Here is a 10,397-nt window from a genome sequence, read left to right as displayed (position 1 = left end):
CGGCTTCCCGAGGGCAGGCGGGGGCACTGAGGGAGGCCGGGGAGGCGACACCGGTGCGGGGCGGTGAGCGCTGCGCCCGCTGAGCCGGGACTTCCCTGTTCGCCTGCTGAGCGGGCCGGGAGCCGCTTTGTCTCTTGACAGCATTCTTCCTGCTGCTAATTAGGTCGTGCCGTCTGGTTCTGTGGTGTGCTGCGATTTCGCTGTGCGGTTACGAAGATTAGCGACTGGTGTGTTAGTAGGAAGGTTATGTTCCGGAGCTGCTGCAGCGCTGCGGTACTGTCCTTGTTTCTGCAGGTGGCATTTGCGGGAGCTGCTTGTCCTTCTGGGTTTGGAAGCTGGAAGCTTTGCTGTGACTCCGGTGAGATGGTCATGGTGTTGGAATGCGGGATTGGGCTTATGTCCTGCCTAACAGCCTGCCAGAGTGGGTCTGAGAGAGGTGGGCTTGCAGGGAGGTTCTGCAGAGCGGGACAGGATCTCATGTAAGACTGAGATCTGTATGTAAGGTGGGAAATGTAATAGCGTGCTTCTCTTGTTGGTTGGCTGTGTGTTGTAAAGTTGGTTTTCAGGACTTAAAATGTGACAATCAGAGCACTGAGAAATCCACGTGACTGCTGTGGCTTGCTGTGTAAGGTTACAGCTGAAACAGCATGAAAGGCAGCTGTATTTTTGTACTGAAAAGGAAAGGTAATCACTCTAATTACCAAGTCCTGGGAATGCTTATGTTGCTGTTCACTTTAGAGATGGTTGTGCTCTGAAAGCATACGAAACTGGAATTCTGAAGGTGCTTTAAGAGGCAATCCAACCCATTTATAATACCATCTATTTCATTAAAAAAAAAGTAAACTTGGACTGTATTGCTTTTGAGTCCTTCTCTTTCTGAAATCCTTCAGTTGTCCTTTTTTGGCTTTAAAACAATATTTTCTATTGTTTTGAAAGGCTTACTTGATTTGGAATTGTTGACAGATATTCATTGGTATGGTGAGATTTGCTCTTTCGAAGCATTGAGAAGAGGACTGAGAAATCAAAGAATACAGAGGATGGTTTCTTTGGTCTGTGTTGCTTATCACTGCCTTAAGCTAATATTGAACTTCCTCAAGCTAATTTTTTAAAGAGCTATGAAAAAATAGTAAAGTTTTTTTATGGATACCCGATTGCTGTTAGGCAAAAGGCAATATGCTGAATGACTAGTCTGCAATTTTTGTTAATATCTGGGCTCCAGCAGTTGGTGACATCCTATATTTTGTTCTGTTTGGGCTTCTTCAGAATGTATTTTTCTCTAAAAAAAAAACAATATTGGAAAGCCTACTGGATAATTTATCTTCAAGCCATAGACTGAGACTCTATCAGTCTCAAATGAAAGCAAAAAAGTCTCCTTGGAAACAAACCAAGATTGAAAGATTGGAAATACAGGAGAAATCACGGTCCTGACTTCAGGAAGTACATGGAATACTGTAGATAATAGTTCCTCTCATATTAATTATCAGAAATTCATTCTTTCTAGAGCATATGGTTGATTCATTCAGATTTTTGAAGACTTTCTTATTTCTGTTTATTTTTCCCTCAGGGATGCTGGTGAAACTCTGCAAGGAGATCAGATTTGGAAACAGTAGTGCCTTACCATCCTCATGAGTGGTGTTTTTCAGTATGCAGAGGTCAGGCAGATTGGTTGTGTGTTCTGGAAATGCCCTTTGAAAATAGCCATGGATTGCAAATGTGCTGGCATCTTCAATGCCCAGCAAGCTAAGACCAGTATCTTGCGTGGCACTAGAGTTTTGTGAGGTCTGCCAGTGCTCTAATTTGTACCTTACAGAAAAGGCTTATTACTCAGTGTACAAAGGAGAAGACCTGTCATAGAATGTGTGCTTTGTCTATGTTGTGATCTCAGTCATAATTTGCATTTCTTTCCTTCCTTTAATGCACTCTGTGTTGCATAAATGATGATATCAGTGTCAGAATGTGAATGCAGACATGATAGTGATAATAACTAGCTGGCTGCTAACTTAGCCTTGTTCTGAGCAGAGTTGAAGGCGTGATGCTAATCCTGCAAGGTTATTGTGGTGCTGTTTCTGGTACTGCATCTGTTGCTGAGTGTTGTAGGTGAGACTAGTTGGCTTGGAAGAGTTATGTACTGAAGAAACAAGTGACAGAAGATTACAAGTCTGTGCGTAATCCCTTAATTATTGAAGTTTTATTTGTAGTTTCAGGTAGAAGGACCCTGCTAGTAAACTCTTTTTCCCTGAGACATGGGCTTCTAACCTTGTGTCTAGTATGTGAAACAAACAAAAACCTCAGCCTCTCAGCATACCCAGTGACTTGTTACAAATCCAGTCCCACTTGTTAAAGCTTAACAGGTAAACTTTATTTTAGAGTTGTGCTGTTACTTGGTTCTGTGTATGGAGTTAATGTGACCGTGATATTAACCACTTGAAAGAGATCAGGAGAAAAACCTAGCAATACCTTGAAGGAATTCATTCAGTGCTCAACTACTTAACTGGTGACTTAAGCAAAGTTGAAATATGAGTAATCCTTGTCTTGCAAAGTACTTGACTCATGCTAAAAGAATTGGTGGTGATACTGAGCTTTGTACTTTGACACTGCCTTGGGGCCACACAATCAGCATTTATATAAAGATTTGAAGAAACATAATTGAGCTTAAGTATTAAACTGATAAAAGCAGCGAAATCTAGAGAGTATCCATTGTGTATACACACACATCTGCTTCTCTTTCTCTCCAGGAATGTAAACCAAAGCAAATCTTTGTGTGAGCTGCAGCAGGGAGCTGTATAAAGTTATGCCTGGTCTGGAGAACTCGGTGTTCCAGCACACGCAGCTTTACTGCTTCTACAGTGAATCACACAAATCCTATCTGCACTGGAGTCCTCTAGCTTTTCAGTGTAGATGGGACTATTGATACATCTTCCCTTTCAGCACTCCTGGCTGATATCTCAAAGTCCTGTGTGTTTTGCTTAATTCAGAAGCAGTAGGTCTAGGGTGTAAGTAAATTAATGGCGGAAGGGTCCAGCACAGATGAGACTCAGGGATTTTTTTCTGTTTCCTACATGGTACACTGATGGCCTTGTATTTTGGTTGTACAGGACCTCATGGCCATCCTCTGTCAGTCCTGTGTGGTAAGCAGGCAGTGTTGGTGAACATCATTTCTTCTGAAGCTGTTCAGTTTCTGGCTTTCTCTGAAATATTTTGATGTTTTTTCAACTCTGTTCCTTACTCTGCTATTTCATCACTTCTAAAACTGGGTGGCATGCTGTTTTGCTTATGTAACTAAGAGAACAGGTGGCTTTTTTTTTTTGCTTTGAGTTTATGTCAGTTGCTAGTTTATGTGAAATATCTGGCTTTGTGCACCTTTCCATCCCTGTCCCTTTTGATTTAGCTGAATTGCATAGTGAAGGAGATAAGTTTCTCTTACTTCAGTTTGCCATGAGTTCAGAGACCAGAAGGTTAGTGAGTTTTACAGGCCATTTGAGGAGACTGCTGCTTAAGGGTGTTTACTCAGATTTTTATGATGAATCTCCAGCGGAGATTACTTTGGTGTGATGCCATCTAGAAAAGCAAAATAAATAACAGCAGCAACTGGTCCAGCACAGAGCTTGAGAAAGGACTGAGAATTAATGATTTCAAATTACAGAGATAATTGCTGTGAAGCAAGTTGGGGGCGGAGGGAGCAGCTCTATAGTTTTCTTTTAAATATCCTGACTTTGTTTAGAGGTGTGCAGTGTTTATTTGATTTACAGCAGAAGCTACAGTGGGACTGTGACTATATACATGCTGAGGTGGCATCCATCCTGAGATCCATACTTTTGGCAATGTGGGCTTCTTGTGTCAGTGGCACCAGATTTTTCTGTTGCTTATCCATTTGCCTGGCCTGATCGTGGTACTTCATACCCTGCTGACTCTTGGCATCATCTGCTCATGAGCCATGGAATGCTTAATCACTTCTCCTCTTGTTCCCCACCTATACTGAAATGTACCATTGCAGCTTTGGGTCATTAGTCTTCGGTCCATTGCTTAAAGGAAGTCTGAGTACTCTGTTGTGACAGATATGAAATGAAGATAGCTTTGTAAATTTAGGTCTGCTTAAAAATGAGCTTTTTTCTAATATTATGGGACTTTGAATGCTCTTCATGTTTCTAGAAGCGGAGAGCACATGTGGTCATGGCTATTTATGAGAACTGTTGTTCTGTGATTTATTTTTTTAAATTGTGTGCATGCTTATTTGGTGGAGAGGAGGTGCTGCTGTCTTTGCCAGTGTCTCTGCTACAGGGTCTCATAGCACAGCTGTGGGGGAAAGCATCTATCCAAACATGATGCAGACCCTTTATTGTTGAAGGAACAGACGTGATTGATTGCAGCTGACCATTATATTGTCTGATGGGTGGTTGAGTGTGTCTGGTGTTCAGTAAGCTACATCTATCATATTAACTTCTTGCTAACAGAATGTTTACTCCTCTTTCAGAAGCTTATATGCCTCAGTGTCACCTATCTCAATACATTTCATTCTCTTAAAATCCACTCTGCTTTGAACAAATCTTTGTTAAATGTGTGCACTCCAGAAGCATTGCTCCCTCCCTCCCTTTCTTGTCCCCCTTTCTTGACTGTGTAACTACGCTTTGCGGCCTAAATATCTTCTTTTTCTGTTCCAGCAGTGATTTTTATCTCGTGGGACCTTCACAGCCAGTCTGTTTGCTTACGATACCACCCTAGGCACACACTTCTGTCCTCCTTTGCTCTATTTCTGCTAAAAGTCCAAATGTGGCAGTTCCTAGATGACAAGATACAGTTCCTTTTTTCCCTTATTGACAGTAAATTTTCTTTACAGCCCAACTTCAAAAATACTTCCTGTAGTTCTGTCATTTAGTTTCCTTTAGAAACGTCTTGAAATTGGCTGAAATAAAGCCTCTTTGTTCTCCATTATTTTAGAAGGTAAGAATGGCATGGCCTGGCTCAAACTGTGTGTTTTATGCAATGTAATGTTAACAGTGCATCTGCTTAGGAAGTTCTTTGTGGTCTGGGATTTAAAAGAGTTGTGTTTGTGTTTCATAAGGAGACCGAAAAGACAGGCAGTTGGAAATGGCATGGTATTGAATTAAAGTGTACCAGGTTGTCTGTATTAGGCCAGCAGGCTGTACAAGGTTGTGTTCCCCCTTAGGGTTGTGCAGACAGTGGGAAGCACATGGGGAATTACTTTCATTGTGAGTTATCTTTCAGTGGCTGGGAGTGAAGGTTTTTAATGGTACAGTGGATTGCCTGATGGACAGCCCAAGGCAGAATGTGCCCTGAACATCTTTAATTATAGGGTGTATGTACTTGTCAGCAGTGGAAAAGGGAGGATTGCATGTTATAGAAACAACTTTTTTTTTTCCATGGTCAGTGAATGGACTCTGAATTGAGAATTTGTTTTTGCTTTATGATTGATAATAGGCAGAATGAAACAGAAGAGGAGAGCAGGAAGGAGAAAATGCTTTAACTTGGAATTTAAAAAGATAGATCTTAACTCTCTGTTAATACAAAGGACATACAGAATTCTTAAATTTTCAAACGGGGTTCTTCCAATTAAGTTGAATAGAGGAATTCGAACGGTGGTTCAATGTAGGTATCATTTGAAATATCTTTTATTCATAATCTTGTTAATAGAGTTGTACCTGTAAGAAGCTCCCCCTTGCTAACATGTATTCTGATACCTTTGCATTTATTAATAGGAATGTCTGATCACGTGTTACACACTTGTTTTATTTATACTAATAAATCTTGGGTTAGTAAACAGTCCAATGTTCAGAGATACCATCACTGGCTCTGCTGGCAATTCTTTCTCTCTTTCCCTGAAAAAATAGGATTATGAGCAAGTACCTAACTGGCATAATACATCATCATAGCAAGAATACAGTACTGTAATTATTTATGCACGTTACTTCAGAGATCACACTAACATGGTGTAGCACATTATGTACTCAGGTTGCAGAAGTGAGAGCAAATCTTGTCTAAGAAAAAGAGCTGCTTGACTTGTCTGCTTAGCAGCTGGATTTAGTGGGACAAGTTAAGACCTTTATCTTACTAGCTGTAAGATCAGGACTGTACTGTTGAAGTAGCTAAATATTAAACATTATTTGACTTGATTTTTAAGTCATTTTAAACCTTGAGATAGAGCACTTGCAGACAATGGAATGCCAATGGACGTAATCCAAATGAATTCCAGTAGACTGTGAGTTTTGACTTCTTACACGCAGTAGTTCTGCAAACATTTTTGTACATTCAGACCTTATCTATGAGTAGCCCCTGAGGTCAGGGCCTAATAGTCTCTTACAGTGCCTGCTGCTGAAGGGATGTAGAAGAATTTTTGTCTCTTTGTCACTATACAGGATTGTGTGTCAAGGTATTTGATGTTCAGTCTAGATCATCAATACCTATCTTGTAGCAGATGCTTAACTGAAGAGCTTGAATGCCTGTCACATCAGGGTTTTTATCACTTGATTAGCGGTGTATGAGAGGGTTTCTCTGTTCTAAAGACAGTGAGTGAAAAAAATACTGCTCGTTTCCTGAGTCTTTGCTTGCTTTCACATATGGCTGTGAGACATGACTTCCTTTAGAAGTTGCTGTGTTGTTCATTCACTGTATCTGCAGGCTATCAAAATCTTCCTGATTTTAATCCGTCAGTTTTGGTATCAGCAATTCGGCAGACAAGCGCTTCTCAGTTACAGTAGCATGAGAGAAAGTTGCGGGCCTTCCAGTGATAGCCATGAATGTGCTGTGGCAGAAGTTAAATTACTTCTCCAAGTACCAATGTAATATCTAAACTGGACATAATGTGCTGATGCAGATTTAAACTTAATTATTGCAAATCCTGTGAGATAACGCTGGAGGACTGCGTGCTTCTTTGAAGAACACATCAGTGAGAATCAAAACAGTCCCTACAAAAGAAGAAAAACCAACCAACCCAAGGCTTGCTTTTTGTGAATGTGACAGTATTGTAGTGTAAAAATGTAGTGAGGCATTGGGTGGTTTGTGCTCCGTTCCTGGGCTCAGTGGGGCTGCAGGGGAGACTGGCCAGGTGAGTGTTCCTCCTTCGCATATCACCACATTTTGAATCAGGCATCACCTCTTGCTTTGCTTTCTGTTTCTGCTGTGGGAAGATGCAGACAGCTGCCTTCTTGGCATTGCGCATTAGGACAGGAACTTGTTACAGATGTGTGCAGATAGGGAGGTGTGAGACAGGCTGGGAGGAGGGCTGCTCAGACTCTGTGAGTGCCAGGCCTGGCAGGGAACCTCAGGGCCAGGGCAGTTTGGCACGTGTTGCACCAAACGTGCTGCACTCTCCCGGAGATGACTGGGTATTCCAGGCATGTATGCAGGCACGCTGGGGCTGTCTTGAAATGCTAATTGGAGACGTTTCTGCCTTGGGTGTTTCATAGAGACTTGGTGGTGGTTACATCCTGCTGTGGTGCAGGCAGCAGAGGGGTAGTGTGCTGGTGTCAGCTCTCATGGGGAAGTGGTGGAAGAGCAGGTAGTTCTGCTGTGCTGCTCAGGTGCGGTCACTGAGGAAGGAGCAGAGCAGCTGGTTGAAGCTGGAGAATGCAGTGTGTGCCTGGCAGCACTTGGCTTTCACTGATTTCTAGGTACAGGCCTGCCTTCATGCATAAATAATATAGTGGTAAGTGAAGCACAAGTGATTTGCATTTTTCATTGTTTATGACACCTGAAGATAGTGTAAAATATGCTAAAAGCACCAAGATATCTTTTCTCCATGCAGTATTGGGTAAGAAAGTGAAACCATGACTTTATTATTTCCCTAGATTTTGGAAGAGTTGTTTCTAGCAATATGTTCGATAGTAGAAGGTGGATACAAAACACAGCAAAGCCAGCAGCTACTGTCTAATTAGGTACCTGGCTTGGGATCTGCTATATTTGCATGTTTGATGTGAATGGGTAGCATTTCATTTCAGCTGGCTGCAGCTAGCTTAGTGGTGTTGATGCTGTTAAGCTACTTTAGCATGAAGAGTTTTGTATACCACGTGGGAGCCTTTTCTTGACAATCGTTATTGCAATTTTCCCTCTGCTCTTATCTACTATATTTTGGTGCCCGAGGTGGATGCGACAAACTTGGGATATGCAGGAGACCTATTTGATGGTCAGGGTGGACTGGCATTGGCAGTTACTCCAATGTGAAGATAAATTGATGAAGTTTTATTTCTATGTCAAAGATAGTAGTTCAAATATGAAAACTTGTTCTATTTAGTGGTGGTAGGAGGAGAAGAATTGTTTAGGGCATGAACAGCTTCACATGGATGTGAGTGGATACATGTAAAGTCCAATATTTTGACATTGGAAAGGCTGGGAACGCTTTTAATGTAGTAACTTGTAGTCTGGGCAGCACTGAAATGTTGAGCAAGTCTAGAAACACTGAATGCTCATTATTTACTCTTCATGCTTTAACAGACCAGTGCAGTCACTGTTCGAATTCCCCATGAGTTAATTCAGAGCCTACACTTGGTTCACACTTGATGATAGCCCATCATACGTGGAGTCAGTGGTGTTTTATTGCTCTGTAATTACTTGAATTATGCAAATAATTTTATTTCTGCTTCCAGAGTGATTTGTCTTAGTCTCTAATATTAATTCACAGTCATATTTGCTGAAGGAAATAAGATGAAAAATTAGTGTTCCTGCTAATATATGGTTTCTATTTTTCACCTGTTGCTGTATTATGAAGAGAAATACCATCTGGTTTGCTGACTGGACTGGAAATTTTAGGTATGACAAGCAACCTGCAAGTTCCCATGCCTCATTTTACCACTTTTTGTGGGAGTTAACTGCAGCAGCTGGGCAACAGTGAGCAGCTTTGAGGCAGTAACACATCTAACAGCGACGCATTTGGGGGATTTGGTAACGCTTTAGAAAGTACATCAGAAAGGGCTTAAAATAAGCCAAAGATTCTCTCTGATCATTGCAGGGAAAGTGCCAGCAAGAACTTAGAATACACTGACTGCTATAGAAAAAAATTGTGCCTTGGCTTGATGCTAATGCTGCAGTTTTCTATGGCCAGGTCTGCTGAGTGTGGGGACCGCAGGCTGTCTGTGACAGGAATGTGAACAACTGCATCATTTGCACATTATTTCATGGTTATTGACTCTTAAATCCGCTGGTCTCAAATCATTATTTTTAACAGCTTTTTAATTAAATAGGAGCTAGTTCTGTTCTGCTACTATCAAGCTGAATAATTTTTCTTTTAACCGCATTCATTTTCTTTGCTGATACAGGCTGTCTGTAGGTTTTGTTTGTTTTTAGAGCAACAACAGCACACTGCTGTTCATTACTGGGAGAAGTTATCAAAAAGTAGAGATACCCAAAGAGCAATTGTTTTGGCTGTGCAAACAAAGTGGATGGATTTGTTGGCTCCAGGACTGACTGAAGTGTAAATATTTGGAAGCAAAGGGGTGGGGTCATGGATTTTGCTAATATCCTTTTAAAGCTTGAGAAACTTTCACAAGTTTCACATAGTTTGTTATATAAAAACACCCACATTCCCACCTCTGTTTTCATTTGTTGCTTCGTTGTTGTTCCTATTGATTTGTTCTGTTCTAGAGGATGTTTTGTTTTATAAATCAAAAAGGAGAAGTTGCGTGCTTGTTACTGTAAGGTGTAGAATTGTCTTTTGATGATTTGTGACTATTACCACAGCTTGTTCCCTTTCTTACTCTCAGCCCTACGTTCAATTTACACCTTCCTCTTGTTGATGAATGGATGCTGGGTTTGGGTAGTAGGAGTGGGGCTCGTTTGCTAGGATTTTCAGGTAGAAACAACTCAGCTGAGGCTGCTTTTTTCCTTATCTGATTTTCGTCCGAATAGTGGAAGGTGACAGTGGTAGCAATAAGTCACAGTTACAATGGAATTTGTGAGTCCCACTGTCTTAGTGGTATAAGGCTCAGTACTTAGTGTTGGTTAATAAGGCAGAGGCTCTGGAGAAGACAAGTGCTACATAGGGTTTCCTTTCAGACTGAGGCCAAGTGCAGCCTGCAGCATGTAGCTGAGCAGCTCTGTGTGAAGCACGAGAGAGAAAGCAAGTATAAAAATGGCTCTTGTTGCAAGATGGCAAAGTTGCTTTTGATGTAATTGTTGGAAAAGCAATGCTGAATTTGTAAATTAAAGAAAAAATGCTTCTGTTTATACATAGACTAATGTATCCAGTATTAGCAGGATGAGATTGCATCTGAAAGTTATGTCTGCTGTAATGAATTTCTGCTGATGGAAATAGTGTGTTAAGAGCTTCATGTGCTTGCTAAAAATGCCAGCAGCCTTTCCAGACACCTGACCATCTGGGATACTGAAAAAGATGCAGCATTATACCCAGGCTCTTCCAAAAACGTTCTGGCTATCTGGATCACAGTATG

The 10,397-nt window shown here is 41.3% G+C and overlaps 1 protein-coding gene across 2 annotated transcripts in view; it reads left to right on the top strand.

The window, feature by feature from the left end:
- The first annotated feature begins 169 nt into the window (after positions 1–169).
- CCDC186 (coiled-coil domain containing 186) overlaps positions 170–10,397 on the top strand; it is a 31,815-nt gene continuing 21,587 nt past the window's right edge. Inside the window, exon 1 of one of the 2 annotated variants that reach the window (XR_004160556.1) lies at positions 170–358. The gene's annotated coding sequence lies outside the window, so the exon portion shown is untranslated. The remainder of the gene's footprint in view (positions 359–10,397) is intronic. The other variant, XM_019617859.2, reaches the window with a different exon arrangement.

Source organism: Meleagris gallopavo, chromosome 8, assembly GCF_000146605.3.
Source record: "Meleagris gallopavo isolate NT-WF06-2002-E0010 breed Aviagen turkey brand Nicholas breeding stock chromosome 8, Turkey_5.1, whole genome shotgun sequence".
Taxonomy (NCBI): domain Eukaryota; kingdom Metazoa; phylum Chordata; class Aves; order Galliformes; family Phasianidae; genus Meleagris; species Meleagris gallopavo.
Note: the sequence above shows the minus strand (reverse complement) of the source record. Positions and strands in the feature narration are given on the sequence as shown.